At 46.6% G+C, this 14686-nt stretch overlaps 1 protein-coding gene across 1 annotated transcript in view; it reads left to right on the top strand.

The window, feature by feature from the left end:
• The window catches only part of slc22a13b (solute carrier family 22 member 13b), a 79910-nt gene that overhangs the window by 58806 nt on the left and 6418 nt on the right, over positions 1 to 14686 (top strand). The gene's annotated exons all lie outside the window — the stretch shown is intronic.

Here is a 14686-nt window from a genome sequence, read left to right as displayed (position 1 = left end):
ACAGAAAGAGCCTTCATGGACGGGTATGTGAAATATTTATTGTATGTGAGTGAACACAGCCAACATGTATCAGTGATTAGGGTCAATCAAATAGGATCAGCATCAATGATCTCAGCAGAAGATGGTCAACCTTATTGCTTCACCCGGTGAATGAAGATAGCATTGTCCCTTCAGAGGAAATTTCAAATAGATTCTTGTTAGACTGATTGGCAGCCACATCACTAATCCAGCATCGGTGGCAGTGGTGGTCAGTGCCAACGACCTACAAAAGATGACAGCCACCCAGTGCCCCAAGAGGGTGAATGATCTTCTCCATTCTGCCAAGGTAAGTCACTCTTCTCATCATCCTCAATTCACACACTCTCAAACCCATCACACATCCACAGGGATCTCACTCACTGGCAGTTCAAGAGACATCACCATTCACTCCCTCCTTCATTGTCCTCAGCCCATCCATGGGACCACTCAACACCTACACATGCCAGGCATACTTATCACCTGACCTGGCAGGCATCCTGCTTACACTCCATCTCTACTCATGCAGGACAAACTGCCACACAAGAGCGAGATGTCACAGACTGGTGGAGGAATGCCTGAAATCAAGATCCTCACAAACTTTGAAAATAGAACCATCCAGCTGGCCAGCAAGGATCTGGATCATCCCTGTGCTGATGGCAAGGTCGGCAGTTCTCTACCAAGTGAGGATCCAGCTATGCTCCTGAAGAGGTCAGGTGCTGAAGGCTGACAAAGGACCTCCTCACCCTCTTCCTCGTCGATATCCTCCTCATCAGAGGAGCATGCAGCTCCTCCATCTCCTCCTCAGCCTGGAAACTGTGCACAGACCTGCAGGATGCATTTCTGGTGATTGCACAACAGCTGCACATTCAGCAAATGAAGTCTCTTGTGGCTGATATAGTTGACTGCGTGTTGCCACGGAGATCTGAGCGCCATGTGTGCAGTCGATGACACCCTGCACCTCTGGGAAACCTGATATCCGGGCAAATCCAATTGCTGTTGCATCCTGACTTTCCTGGTCCTTGGTGAAATGTGCAAAGTTGTGTGCCTTCTCAAAGATGGCATCCATGATCTCACGGATGCATTTGTGGGTGGAAGCTTGCGATCTCCCACAGAGATCACCTGTGGAGCCCAGAAAGGAGCCACTGGCGTAAAAATTGAGCGTCGCAGTCACTCTCGGCCACTGGTAGTGGATGCCCTCCATGTCACCATGGTGCCAAATCCTGCAGTAGCTAGCAGATGTGACTGACCAATTCCCTAGATGTGCAGTCATCTGCAGGAATGAAAGGCAGCATCTATAGACCCTGGGTCCAGTGACGGCTCGCTGTGGCTCTTCAGAGGCATGTGCGGGAGCCCCAGCCGCCCCTTCTTCCTGAGGGTGTTGCTCCTCCCTCTGCGCAGCCAGGCACCTCCATCGCTCCCTTCTCCTTCATCTTCGCTCTTTGTACAGCACAAGGCCTACAGCTAGTTCACCAGGTTCCATGATCCTGATGTTGTACTCCTGCAAGGTAAAAGAGAAAGATGCGTGGGTTAGCATGGGTGTACTAAGAACCTTTCTTGGTTAGTCTGAAGGCCCCTTAACATATCCCAGAGAGTGCTGGCCACCACTTGGATGGCCAGAGCTTAGTGTGCTGCATGACTGCCCGAAACACACGCCACCTGACCAATTGGCAGCAGCTTCAGCTGTTGGTCTGCATGCTGCACTCTCAGCTCAGGCACAGGCATTCTCCTAACCTGAACTGCAAGGCTGCACTGTTAACTTGAACCATGGGGGAGACTGTTCCAAAGCTGAATGATGACATTGCAAGGGGCTGTGAGTGACTCCACCAGTGACTGCTCCATGGCCAACTTTCTCAAGCAGATTGTATAACATGTGCAGTCAACCAACTGTTCTGCAGTACACTAAAACGCCCATTACTTTGCAGTCTGTACCCAAGGGGTGAAAAGCTCTGGAACACTCGGTGGCACTTTGATGCCTCTGTGTTGCTTGAGTGGGTAGATAAGCTAGAGGCTCCGACTCTAAGCATGTCAATGTGGCTGCGTCTGAACTGTCTCAATTGCAAGGTTTCTCTGATGTATGGCTGCTTCCCTCCCTGCCCACCCCACACATGCTTGTGCACCACCATCAACCGCAGTACAGCCCTTGCCTCCCCCCCCACCCCACCCACCAGCCACCCCCCCACATCTTATCTCAACTGCAGGGCAGCCCTTGCATCCCCTCATTGCGCCTCATCCTTGTTCCAACAGGCGCCCCTCGCGAGTACTGCACAACCTTACTGAGCACTCACCTCCGAGTTCCCCTCAAAGTGCAGCCCACCAAGTGCACGTCTTATATATGATGTTGTGAAACACATCGGTGTGCAATCACAGAAACGTGCTCGGATGATCTAGGAGGAGGATTCTGGCGGGCTGGCTTTATAATGATACGCAGATGTATCACAATGAGGTTCCTGAGGTCTGACATCGGGAAATGTGGCCCGTCATCCACAGGCAGAGCAGACGATTGCAAATTGGTTTTATGGCATCGTGAAACCGATTTTTGGCTTTCTTGCCATATTGCCCGCTCACGCCATCGAACACGCCCGATGCCAACGGGCATGTAAAATTCTGCCCCTTGTCTGCCCGCTCAGGTGGATGTAAAATATCCCATGGCACTAATGTGGACAGCATGCTCTCGTAAGGAAGCACAACGTTGTATTTTCGTAACTTCTGAATTTTCCAAGCAGTGGGGAAAATGGAAGGTGCACTTCTCGCTGCAATGCAGCAGGACATCAATTGAGCTCATTTAGAAGGCAATTAACCAGAATTTAAATGCAGATTGAATGGAATTTTATGGTGCATTTTGTATTCTTTGAATGGCACACGGCATTCACAGATCTTCAGATTCCTGACCAGTCAAAAGTGGTGGCACCATGAAGCTTCTGTGTTGCCTCTGGCAGCAGCCATTTTGAAAGGCTATGGCTTAAGGGGAAGAGTGGTGAGTGGAGGCCATTGCCTTCCAGCGGCAGAAAGCATCTATGGATGACATCAACAGTGGGTAGTGGATGTATAAGCGTGCTGTTACCAATTGGAGGAGTGTTGTGTAAGGGTGCCATTACCAATGGTGAGTGTTTTTTATTCTTTAATGAGATATGAGTGTTTCGCTGGCAAGCCCACCCTTGCTTGTCCTTGGGAAGGCAGTGGTGAGCCACCTTCTTGAACCACTATAGTCCGTCTGGTGTAGGCACACCAGAGTGTTCGGAGGGAGCTCCTGGTTTTTACCCAGAGACAATGAAGGAAAGGCGATATAGTTCCTAGTCAGGATGGTGACTGACTTGGGGAGGAACTTGAAGGTGGTGATGTTTGCATGCCTTGGCCTTCTAGGTGGTAGACGTCATGGTGCTGCCAAAGGAGGCTTAGCAAGTTGCTGTTGTGAAAGGCTGCCATTACCAATAGGGGGGTGTTGTGTAAAGTTATCAATACCAATGAGGGGTAGGAGCAATTGCAAGAGAAACATGGGGTAGTGGTGCGAGATCCCAAGAGAGTAACAAGGGCAAGGTTTCAGGGAGGTGGATTGAAAAGGTAGGGAGAGACCAACTGGCATGCGACTGATTCTAACAGTCTTCAAGGCCCCCATGAGGAGGAGAAATGGCACTAAGAGAAGGGAGGGCCAGGTGCTGGCAGCTACACAGCAGGTGCAGTACAAGGGCCAGCCTCTGGGCGGAGGCGCTGAAGAAATGCGCAGAACAGAAACTAACAGCCTGCTGTGTGAAGAAGGGCTTATCTGCTGGTGAGAGTAAGGTGGATGGAACTTAACTATTGCAGATGTCTGAGTGCCAGCGTTAGCAACGACTACAGCTCTTAAAGGAGGCCATCACCAGCTTATGCATATTGCTGTAGGATGAGCTGCAACCCATGGGGTTTGGTGGACACCTAATGCCCATGACCCTGAAAATCACTGTGGCTGTCAACATTTACGCATCCATAACTTTCCAGGGATCCACTGGGATCATGTGGGATCTCCCAGGTTGCAGCCTATTGCTGCATCAAGGAGGTAATATCCTTATTCAAGTAAACCAGTGACTATGTGTGCAACTGCACTGACGTGGACAACCAGGCTGAGAGTCCATTGGTTTTGGGGTCATCACTGGTGCAAAGTATAATTGACTGCACGCATGTGGTCATCAAAGCTCTCATGGACCAGCCAGTGGCCTTCATCAACAGGAAGGGCTTCCATTCCATTAATGTTCAACTGGTCTGTGATTATTGAAAATAGATCCTTAATGTTTGTGCATTGTTCCTGGGAAGCAGCTACAACCCCTTGTCATGCCGAGAAGGCATGAAGAAAAAATCTAAAAGAAATTTGTTTTTCTTCCATATTCTCTTGTTTAAATTCTGTTTTTTAAAAATATGGTCAATTGCTGGGCTGATAAAATGGCCGCAGCTGATCACCTGCTGGTAGTTCTGGAAGATTCTAAGCCATTCCAATAGAAAAAGGCTAACTCATCATCCTCCTGCAATGTGACAGCCCCCTATGCACTGTATGAACATTCCAGCCAAGCCAACACAAAGGATTAGTAGACGAGACATCTGCCCCAGCCAGTTCTGGACAAAGGCAGAGCTCCTCATCTCCAACGTTATGTAAATTGTTCCACAGTTACCTGCTCAAAATACAATGAGTTTTAATGAGGGTCCTTAAAGTACACCATTAGCTGGATGGCTTGATCTGAAACAACCCTGCCACATGACCAAGACTTGAGCTGTTTGAATTGCTTTATTTATACAGCTTTTGGGATCCTGGCTTCAGCTGTGGTTTTATTTCAGAAGAAAAAAAATGTACTCCAGGCTAGCAGCCTGCCTCTGATCTCCATCTCCCTCTAAGACAGATCTCCAGAAAGAATCCTGTATTTCGCCTACAGAGTGAACTAATTTCCAGAATGCAATAATACTTTGCTGCATCTTCAACTGCCTCAACCGAGTTCCTAGGACAAAGACCAGGAATTCATCCAGACAAATCCACCTGAAAGAACCTTCATTGGACATTGAATTACTAGGCTCTACTCTCATGAATTAATACCAGTATCACAGAATCACAGTGCAGAAGAGGCCCTTAGGCCCATTGAAGCTGCACCAACTCGTGAGAAACACTTGACCTACCTACCTAATCCCATTTACCAGCACTTGGCCCATAGCCTTGAATGTTATGATGTGCCAAGTGCTCATCCAGGTACTTTTTAAAGGATGTGAGGCAACCTGCCTCCACCACCCTCCCAGGCAGTGCATTCCAGACCGTCACCACCCTCTGGGTAAAAAAGCTTTTCCTCACATCCCCCCCTAAACCTCCTGCCCCTCGCCTTGAACTTATGCCCCCTTGTGACTGACCTTTCAACTAAGGGGAACAACTGCTCCTTTTCCACCCTGTCCATTCCCCTCATAATCTTGTACACCTCAATGAGGTCGCCCCTCAGTCTTCTCTGCTCCAATGAAAACAACCCAAGTCTATCCAAACTCTCTTCATAATGTAAATGTTTCATCCCAGGCAACATCCTGGTGAATCTCCTCTGCACCCCCTCCAGCACAATCACATCCTTCCTATAATGTGGCGACCAGGACTGCACACAGTACTCCAGCTGTGGCCTCACCAAGGTTCGATACAACTCCAACATGACCTCCCTACTTTTGTAATCTATGCCTCGATTGATAAAGGCAATTGTCCCATATGCCTTTTTCACCACCCCACTAACGTGCCCCTTTGCCTTCAGACATCTATGGACACACGCCAAGGTCCCTTTGTTCCTCAGAACTTCCTAGTACCATGCCGGTCATTGAATACTTCCTTGTCAAATTATTCCTTCCGAAGTGTATCACCTCACACTTTTCAGGGTTAAATTCCATCTGCCACTTATCTGCCCATTTGACCATACCGTCTATATCTTCCTGTAGCCCCAGACACTCAGCCTCACTGTTAACCACCTGGCCAATCTTTGACAAAAACAGAATTACCTGGAAAAACTCAGCAGGTCTGGCAGCATCGGCGGAGAAGAAAAGAGTTGACGTTTCGAGTCCTCATGAACCTTCAACAGAACTAGGTGAATCCCAGGGAGGGTTGAAATATAAGCTGGTTTAAGGTGGTTGGGGGGCAGGGGGTGGGGGGGGATTGTTGGGTGGGGGCAGAGAAGTGGAGGGGGATGGTGTGGTTGTAGGCAAAAGCAGTGATATAAGCAGATCATCAAAAGATGTCACAGATGGCAGAGCAAAAGAACACATAGGTGTCGAAGTTGGTGACATTATCTAAACGAATGTGCTAATTAAGAATGGATGGTAGGGCACTCAAGGTATAGCTCTAGTGGGGGTGGGGGGAGCATATAAGATTTAAAAATATTTAAAAATAATGGAAATAGGAGGGAAAAAGAAAAATCTATATAATTTATTGGAAAAAATCAAAAGGAAGGGGGAAGAAACAGAAGGGGGGTGGGGATGGAGGAGGGAGGTCAAGACCTAAAGTTGTTGAATTCAATCTTTGTGTCATCCACAAACTTACTAATCCTACCCCCTACATAGTCATCTATGTCGTTTATATAAATGACAAATAATAGGGGACCGAGCACAGATCCCTGTGGTACACCACTGGACACTGGCTTCCAGTCACTAAAGCATCCTTCTGTCATCACCCTCTGTCTCCTACAACTAAGCCAATTTTGAATCCACCTTATCAAATCACCTTGTATCCCATGTGCATTTGCCTTCTTTATAAGTCTCCCATTTGGGACCTTGTCAAAGGCTTTGCTGAAATCCATATAAACTACATCAACTGCACTACCCTCATCTATACACCTGGTCATCTCCTCAAAAAATTCAATCAAATTTGTTAGGCATGACCTCCCTCTGCCAAAGCCATGCTGACTATCTCTGATCAAACCTTGCCTCTCCAAGTGGAGATAGATACTCTCCTTCAGAATTTCTCCAATAGTTTCCCTACTACTGACGTGAGACTCATTGGCCTGTAGTTCCCTGGCTTTTCTCCACAACCCTTCTTAAGTAGGGAACCACATTAGCTGTTCTCCAGTCCTCTGGCACCTCCCCCATGGCCAGAGAGGAATTAAAAACTTGGGTCAGAGACCCTGCGATCTCCTCCCTTACCTCCCTCAGCAGTCTGGGACACAAATCATCTGGACCTGGAGATTTGTCCACTTTTAAGCCTGCCAACACCTCTAATACCTTGTCACTCCCTATATCAATTTGCTTAAGAACGTCACAGTCTCTCTCCCCAAGTTTGATACCTTCATCCTCATTCTCTTGGGTGAAGACGGATATGAAGTATTCATTCAGCACTCTAACGATGTCCTCTGGCTCCACCCATAGATTTGTCCCTTATGGGCCCTACTCTTTCCCTGGTTATCCTTTTCCCATTGATATACTTATAGAACATACTGGGATTTTCCCTACTTTTACCAGCCAGAGTTTTCTCATATCCCCTCTTTACTCTCCTAATTGCTTTGTTAAGCTCCACCCTGCACTGTCTGTACTCCACTAATGCCTCTGCTGATTTGCTTCCCTTGTACCTGCTAAAAGCCTCTTTTCCTTCTCATCGTAACCTGAATATCTCTGGTCGTCTATGGATCTCTGGGCTTGTTACTCCTTCCTATCACCTTAGAGGGAACATGTTGAGCCTGTATCCTCCCCAATTCCTTTTTGAACACCACCCACTGCTCCTCTGTGGATTTCCCCAAAAGTAACAGTTCCCAGTCTACCTTGGCCAGATCCTGCCTTATTTTACTAAAATCCACTCTCCCTTTTGGATTTTTTATTATGTAACTCACAATTTGTAACTTCTTTCCCTTTCTACCTTGTATGCTCGTGAGTGTGAATGTGTGTCACAATCCATCCCTTGGGTTTGAATGTGTTAATAAATTCTGGTTTTGTTTCACCTTAAAGAATTTGCTGTGGGGTTATTTTTAACATTGGACCTCATAAACCGGGCTTTGGGAAACACCATGACCTATTTCAACATGGGAAAGGACACTAAGGAAAACAAGTTAAGTTAAAAATTAAAACTATCACCATCATGGGCAAAAGAGGGGAATAGTAATAATAATTCAATCCACCTCACCCTCATGTCTAGAACATCCTAAACACTTTTGAGTCGACGGATTTTCTGAACGTCCGTGTGCCTTCAGGGATGGATTTTCAGAGACACGGGCTACCCATTGAAGACATGGCTACTCATGCTTGTGAGGAATCCTTGCACTGCAGCAGAGGATAGTTACAATACCTGCCACTAGTCCACCTGTGAAGCCAACAAGCAGACCACTGGGCTGCTGGAAATAAAATTCAGGTGCCTTATCTGCTCTGGTGGAGGTATTCAGTATACCCCAGCGAGGATCTCGTGGTGGTCTGCTGTGCTGTGTGTAATGAGGATATCATCCAATTAGGAGGATTGGAGGAGGCTTCTGAGTAGGCAGTACAAAATGAGGAACCCTTGAACCAGAGGTGATGGGAAATGAGACCCGGAAGGGAGACATGGGACAATCTCACCCGTACTCGTTTCAAGTGACCCTCATTTCCTTTCAATATCAGTGTGTTAAAGACTCACCTGTTACCTCGTTCATCTCACACTCCATTGCCCAGTGACCAGCTTCACCATGTGCACTGACAAAGCTGAGGAGCTGACCAGACAAAGTCTGCCCAATTACTAAAGGCCCCTTGAGGGAGCTAGAGTATTTTTACTATCTGACAAGCAGTAAGAAATGCAAGGACAGCAAGTTAGACAGTTTTTATAACTGATACAGAGGCACTACTGTATCAAGGCTTGACATCTTTTTTTTCTTTATTCTTTCATGGGATATGGGTGTCACTGGCAAGGCCAGCATTTGTTGCCCATCCCTAACTGTCCTTGAACTGAGTGGCTTGCTCAGATATTTCAGGGGGCAGTTAAGAGCCAACCACATTGCTGTGGTCTGGAGTCACATGTAGGCCAGATCAGGTAAGAACAGCAGATTTTCTTCCCTAAAGGACATTAGTGACTGACATCGATGATAGTTTCATGGTCACCATTACTGAGACTAGCTCTATAGTCCAGATTAATTAACTGAATTCAAATTCCACCAGTTGTCATGGTGGGATCTGAACCCATGTCCCCAGAGCATTACTGGATTACTAGTCCAGCAACATTACCACTATGCCACCATCTCCCCAAAGAGCCATGAACCCCTAAGTGTTCTTCTTATGCTTTATGTATGCCTCTATGAGGTGCTCCCCCTGCACTTGCAGATGAGGTGGAGCTGCTGACCTTGCTGCCCCATGGCCTAGGATGACCTTGGTGGCCATCCATTGGCTGCCTGAGGCCTAGAGGGCACCAGCATGCTAGAGTGTTCTGCAAAGGTTGAGGTCTGAATTGTGCTTGGTTGAGAATTTGTAGGTGACAGGGGGGATCTTGGTGCTTGCAGCTGTGTGTGAATAATTGGCTGTTAATAGGCTGAAGGTGGGACATCCACCCTTCTGGATTACATAGTCAACCAGAGGCCGGCAGCTCTCCAGCACTTGATGACAGAGACGTGCAGCGCTGGACCCAGGATTTGGGGTTGTGTTTGGGCGTAACGTCAGGGCTAAGCTGGCAGGCCCTGGTGAGGAGCGTGGGGTTGTGAAAGGCCGCAGAGGAAAGGGCAGCTGGGGGAATATAACTTTCAGGGGGCCTCCGATGGGCCCAGGGGGCTTCTTAAGGAAGGAACCCCCAAATCCACCACCAGCCCGCGATGCAAGGAAACCTGCCGGACTGGGAGACTGGCGTGGTCCTCCCCCACAGCCAGTTAACTCATAGAGGACCAGCCAACACCACCTCCACCACTAGTATAATTGTGGTGAATGCAGGAGAGAGTGGTTAAGCAGGCCACCCACTGGATTTAATGTGCCCCCCAGCTTTCAGTGGTGGGGAAACATTAAATCTAGCCTTTTATCTTTCTTTTGGGCTGTCATTGTCCTCAGTAAATTTAGAATTTATCTATCTCCTCCATTTCCTTTAGTGCAGCAGCTGCAGGTAACGTAGGGGATGGTCTATCTGTGTCTGAGGAGCGGGAAGAAGGGTTAACCTTTTGGATAGGGGAGAACCCTTCAACAGAACACTATGCTGATGGTAGTGGTAACAGCACTAGTGAGGTTGTTGACCTGGTATTTTGTTTGGCAGAGCTGGTTGACCACTTTACAAGCAGCTGGTATTTCATTTTCCAAGCTGCTCTTAATTACAAAAGGCTGCTACTTTGAAAGCCTCTTTTGACTCAGGAGACTTGCTGAATTCAGTTTGGGAATTGACAGAGAAGATTATTAAATATCAGAACTGAGCTCACTGTTGGAAGAGATCATAAAAGGTTGTCTTGATATTAAGTGACCACTGGAATCTATGGCCAGGATTTCCCCAGCTGTGGGGGGGGGGGGGGGCCGCTTGCTGACACGTAAAATGATGCGGGATGACCTTGGGCAGAACCCCTGATGTCACCGCGCCCCATTTCAATTTTCAAGGAGGCGGGGGCTCAGCAGAATCAGCTGTGCGCCCACCGACCTGTCAATGGCCAATTGAAGCCGTTGACAAAGTCATTAAAGTAATTAATCGACCTGCCCATCCAACCTTAAAGTTGGCAGGCAGGCCAGGAACCCTGGCGGGCTTCAGAAAAAGCAGGAAACCTCATCCACGGGCAGGATAAGGTTTCATGTAGGTTTTTAAAAATGTAATAGAAGTGTCTTTGAAAGTGATGGACATGTTCCAGGGAACATGTCAGGGAAATTTTTTTTCTATTTTTAAGATTTTTTTTTGTGGAGCCGATTTCCCTGAGGCAGCACTTAGCCCCAGGGAGATGAGTGCGCTCTTTTGTGCGCAAGCGTGAAAGAGTGCACTCATGGCTGACGGAATCCCCCTCTGTCTGTACAGGGAGCTCATAGTGCTTCCTGGCAGACGTCATGCTGGGCAGGCCTTAATTGGTGGCGCGCCCCCAATCAGGGGCGCGCCTCCATGAGCCTGTTCCTAAACTTCCCCCAGATGGGGGAAAAATTCTGCCCTATATTAACATCAACACTGAAGCCTGAGCTTGTGGCTTGTTGACTTGGCTTAAATGCATTGGCAGCCTTGATTTGTGTATTTTTCTGACGCAGATCTGAATTCTGGCTACTTAAAATATTTGGAGTGATAACATATAAAGCATACAGCAGCTCGTCTGTCATCTCTGCTATTTGGCCTGAATCAAAAAGGGTACTGGTATTTGCTTGTGACTCCATCACATTTGGCTCTATAGCTGATTTCCATGATTAGTTAAAAGTTTTTCAGTTTCTTCAACTGGATTGTCAGAGTCAATGGCTAGGATTGGTGCTGTTGAGGTAATTGTGGTGTATCATTGATATCCATTTTGATTTCCTGTAAATCAGAGGTGTCTTTATCCACTAGTACTTTTTCTGGAGATTCCGTTAGAGATTCTTGAGCTTTCAGATCGGATACTGTTTCTCCTTTGCACTTGTTCAATGAGGAACCAAAGGCCATTTTGGGAGTTGGGCTTAGATGCCTTTTGCGTCTCTTGGGTTGTCTTTTTAAAGTCCTTTTTTATTGTTTGAACCAAATGAATTTGGAAATGAACCATTACTGGGGCCTGAAGCTTTTGTAAGTTTATTCTTGTTCAAGATTGTGTTGTCTTTTACACCCTCAGAAGAATTATGAATGTCACCAAGATCCGATATCTTAATTGCTTCACATTCTGTGAATGTGAATTTCATTTTTGATTGGAAACTTTGGAATTTTCCTCCTGTTTTGCATATTTCTTTTTTTTTGTCTACTTTGGAACTTCTTTTGTGAGAAGCATCAGATAATCGAAACTGATCTTAATCTGTGTCAGAGAACATTTCCTCCAAAGTTTCATTCTTTGAACTATGAGAGGGTGACTCAGTGGAGTTGACAGATGCCTGTTGCATGATCTGTCAGAAATTTTGCTGATACCCACTGAATGATAAGCAGCATGGGAATGTCCTCATGTCTCATGCAAATGGATCCTTGCCCTCCTCCATTTTCTCTTTCATTAGGTTTGTCTTCCAGGGGTCCATGGTGAGAGCTTATAGTTGGCCCGTCATGAATTTTAGTGTTTTCATTCCCTTCTTTGGATTCAACTGAGCCTAAAGAATGTGATAATGCAGCTGTTTCAGTTTGTAGATCAAACAGCTGGTTTACTATTGATAATTATGAAATTAGTTCTTTCTTATGCAAACCATCCACAGTTCCCCCTTCTGTCCTGGTTGATTGGCTGGACTAAGTTCCCTTGAAGTATTCCTGCTTTTTCTTTCAGTTTGGGACCTTCTATTCATTTCTCTTTATTAGGTTGATTGGCATCAAATTTGCATTTCAATTACTGGAGATTCTGGGTGGAATTTTCCGTGCCCGCTGGGGTCAGGCGTGCTTGACAGCGTGAACGGACAATATGGTGAGAAGGCCAAAAATTGGTTTCACAACATCATGAAACCAGTTTATGATCATCCACTCAGCCCATCGATGGCAGGCCGCATTTCCCGCCATTGGACATCAGGAACCTCATTGTAATACATTGTAATGATGTATACCATTATATGGCCAGCCAGTCAGACTCATCCCCCCACACTGGATTGTCCGCCCACATCAGCATGTTTCACAACTGCACGTAAATGACATGCACCTGGCGGGCTGCACTTCACTGGGGACTTGGAGGTTTGTTTGCCTACCTTGCTTCGGGCAACACTAGCAGTCATCATTGCCAGGCTTCGCAGACAAAACCACATCACTTTTAGGGAGGCTGACAGGCAATTCTCTACCTAACTTTGTTCGGCTGCATGGCTACGGCTTGTTGGGGAAGGGGGAGAAGTGGCCTCAGGCAAGGAAAGAGGCTGCAGGGTGAGGGCTGTACTTGGGAAGGGGGATATCCCAGGGTTTGTGTGGGGGCACAAGTTGATCTATGCAAGTGACTTCAAGATGGTGAGAGCTGAGGAGGCAGTCTCCAGAGCAGATGAGGCCAGATGAAGATGTGAGGATGTGTGTGAAAGAGTGAGTGGTGATGTCCCTTGAGCTGGCAGTGAGTAGATGCCAGTGAATGTGTGATAGGCTTGAGTGTGTGAGTTTAGAGTGATGAGATAGTTGCCTTACCCTGGCAGCATGGATGAGATCTTCATCCTCTATCTACACTGGATGGCTAGCCTCTTCTGTGCAGCGTTGGCACTGATTACCACTGCCATCGCCTACCAAGCTAGAGTTGTAATGTTGCTGCCCCTCCTGTGGCCAGAGCATAGGTAGAGGACATCATGCCAGGCCTCCAGAGCATCTAAAAGGCACTCACGGGAGGCGTCACTAAACCCGGGGCTGCATCTTTCTTGCCTTTTGGGGCCATGTCTTCTTTGCAGTAGTCCTGGGCTGAAATCACTGAGAGGTGTGCGCGCGACTGGACTTTAAATATGGCGCCCAGCGCAATGAAGCAGCATGGTGATGGCATGTTTCCCGGGAATGCATAATTAATGTGCTGGGTTTGGGACAATCTGTTTCCCAATCATTGCATTTGCCTAAGAATAGGGCTTAGGCCTTTCTTGGTCGAATTCTGAAGAGAATTTTCAAAATAGTGATTTGTTTCCTGTCACTCAGCCAATTTTGTATCCATGTTGCTATTGTCCCTTTTATTCAATGAGCTCTAACTTTGCCCAGCAGCCTGTTTTGTAGCACTTTATCAAATGCCTTCTGGAAGCCCATGTATACCAAATCAACAGCATTACCCTCATCAACCTTCTGTGTTCCCTCATCAAAAAATTCCAAGTTAGTTAAACACAATCGGCCCTTAACAAATCTGTGCTGGCTTTCCTTAATTAACTTGCATTTTTCCAAGTGACAAATCATTTTGTCCCAAATTAACATTTCTAGAAACTTCCCCACCACCAAGATTAAACTAACTAACCAGTAGATGTTAGGTTTATTTTTACACACTTTTTGAACAAGGGTGTACGATTTGCAACTCTCCAGTCCTCTGGCAGCCCTAAGTCTAAGAAAGACTGGAAAATTATGGCCAATTATGGCCTCTGCAATTTCCACTCTCACTTCCTTCAGTATCCTTGCATGCATCCCATCCAGCCCTGGTGCCTTATTAACTTTAAATACAAACAGCCTATCCAATGCCTCCTCCTTATCCATTTTGAACCTGTCAAGCATCTGAATTACCTCCTCTTTCACCATCACCTGCGCAGCACCTTCTTCCTTGGTAAAAACAGAAGCAAAGTATTCAGCTATGCCCCTGCTTCACACGTAAATGCCCTTTTGGTCCCTAATCAGCCCCACTCCTCCTTTTGCCATCTTTTGATTACTTCTATACCTATAGAAGACTTTTGAATACCTTTTTATATTAGCTGTTAGTCTATTTTCATACTCTCTCTTTGATTCTCTTATTTGCTTTTCACTTCCCCTCTGAACCTTCTATATTCAGTCTGGTTCTCAGTTGTATTTTCCAACTGACTTCTGTCATAAGGACACTTCTTCATCTTAACCTCTGTCTCTTTTGTCATCCAAGGAACTCTGAATTTGTTTGCCCTCCTTTCCCCCTTGTGGAAATATACATTGTCTGTGCCCACACTATCTCTTCTCTAAAGGCAGCCCATTGTCCAGTTACAGTTTTGCCTGCCAACCTTTAATTCCAATTGATCTGGCCTATTTGCATTC

Source organism: Carcharodon carcharias, chromosome 6 (assembly GCF_017639515.1).
Source record: "Carcharodon carcharias isolate sCarCar2 chromosome 6, sCarCar2.pri, whole genome shotgun sequence".
NCBI lineage: Eukaryota > Metazoa > Chordata > Chondrichthyes > Lamniformes > Lamnidae > Carcharodon > Carcharodon carcharias.
This window is presented reverse-complemented; position numbering and strand designations above follow the sequence as displayed.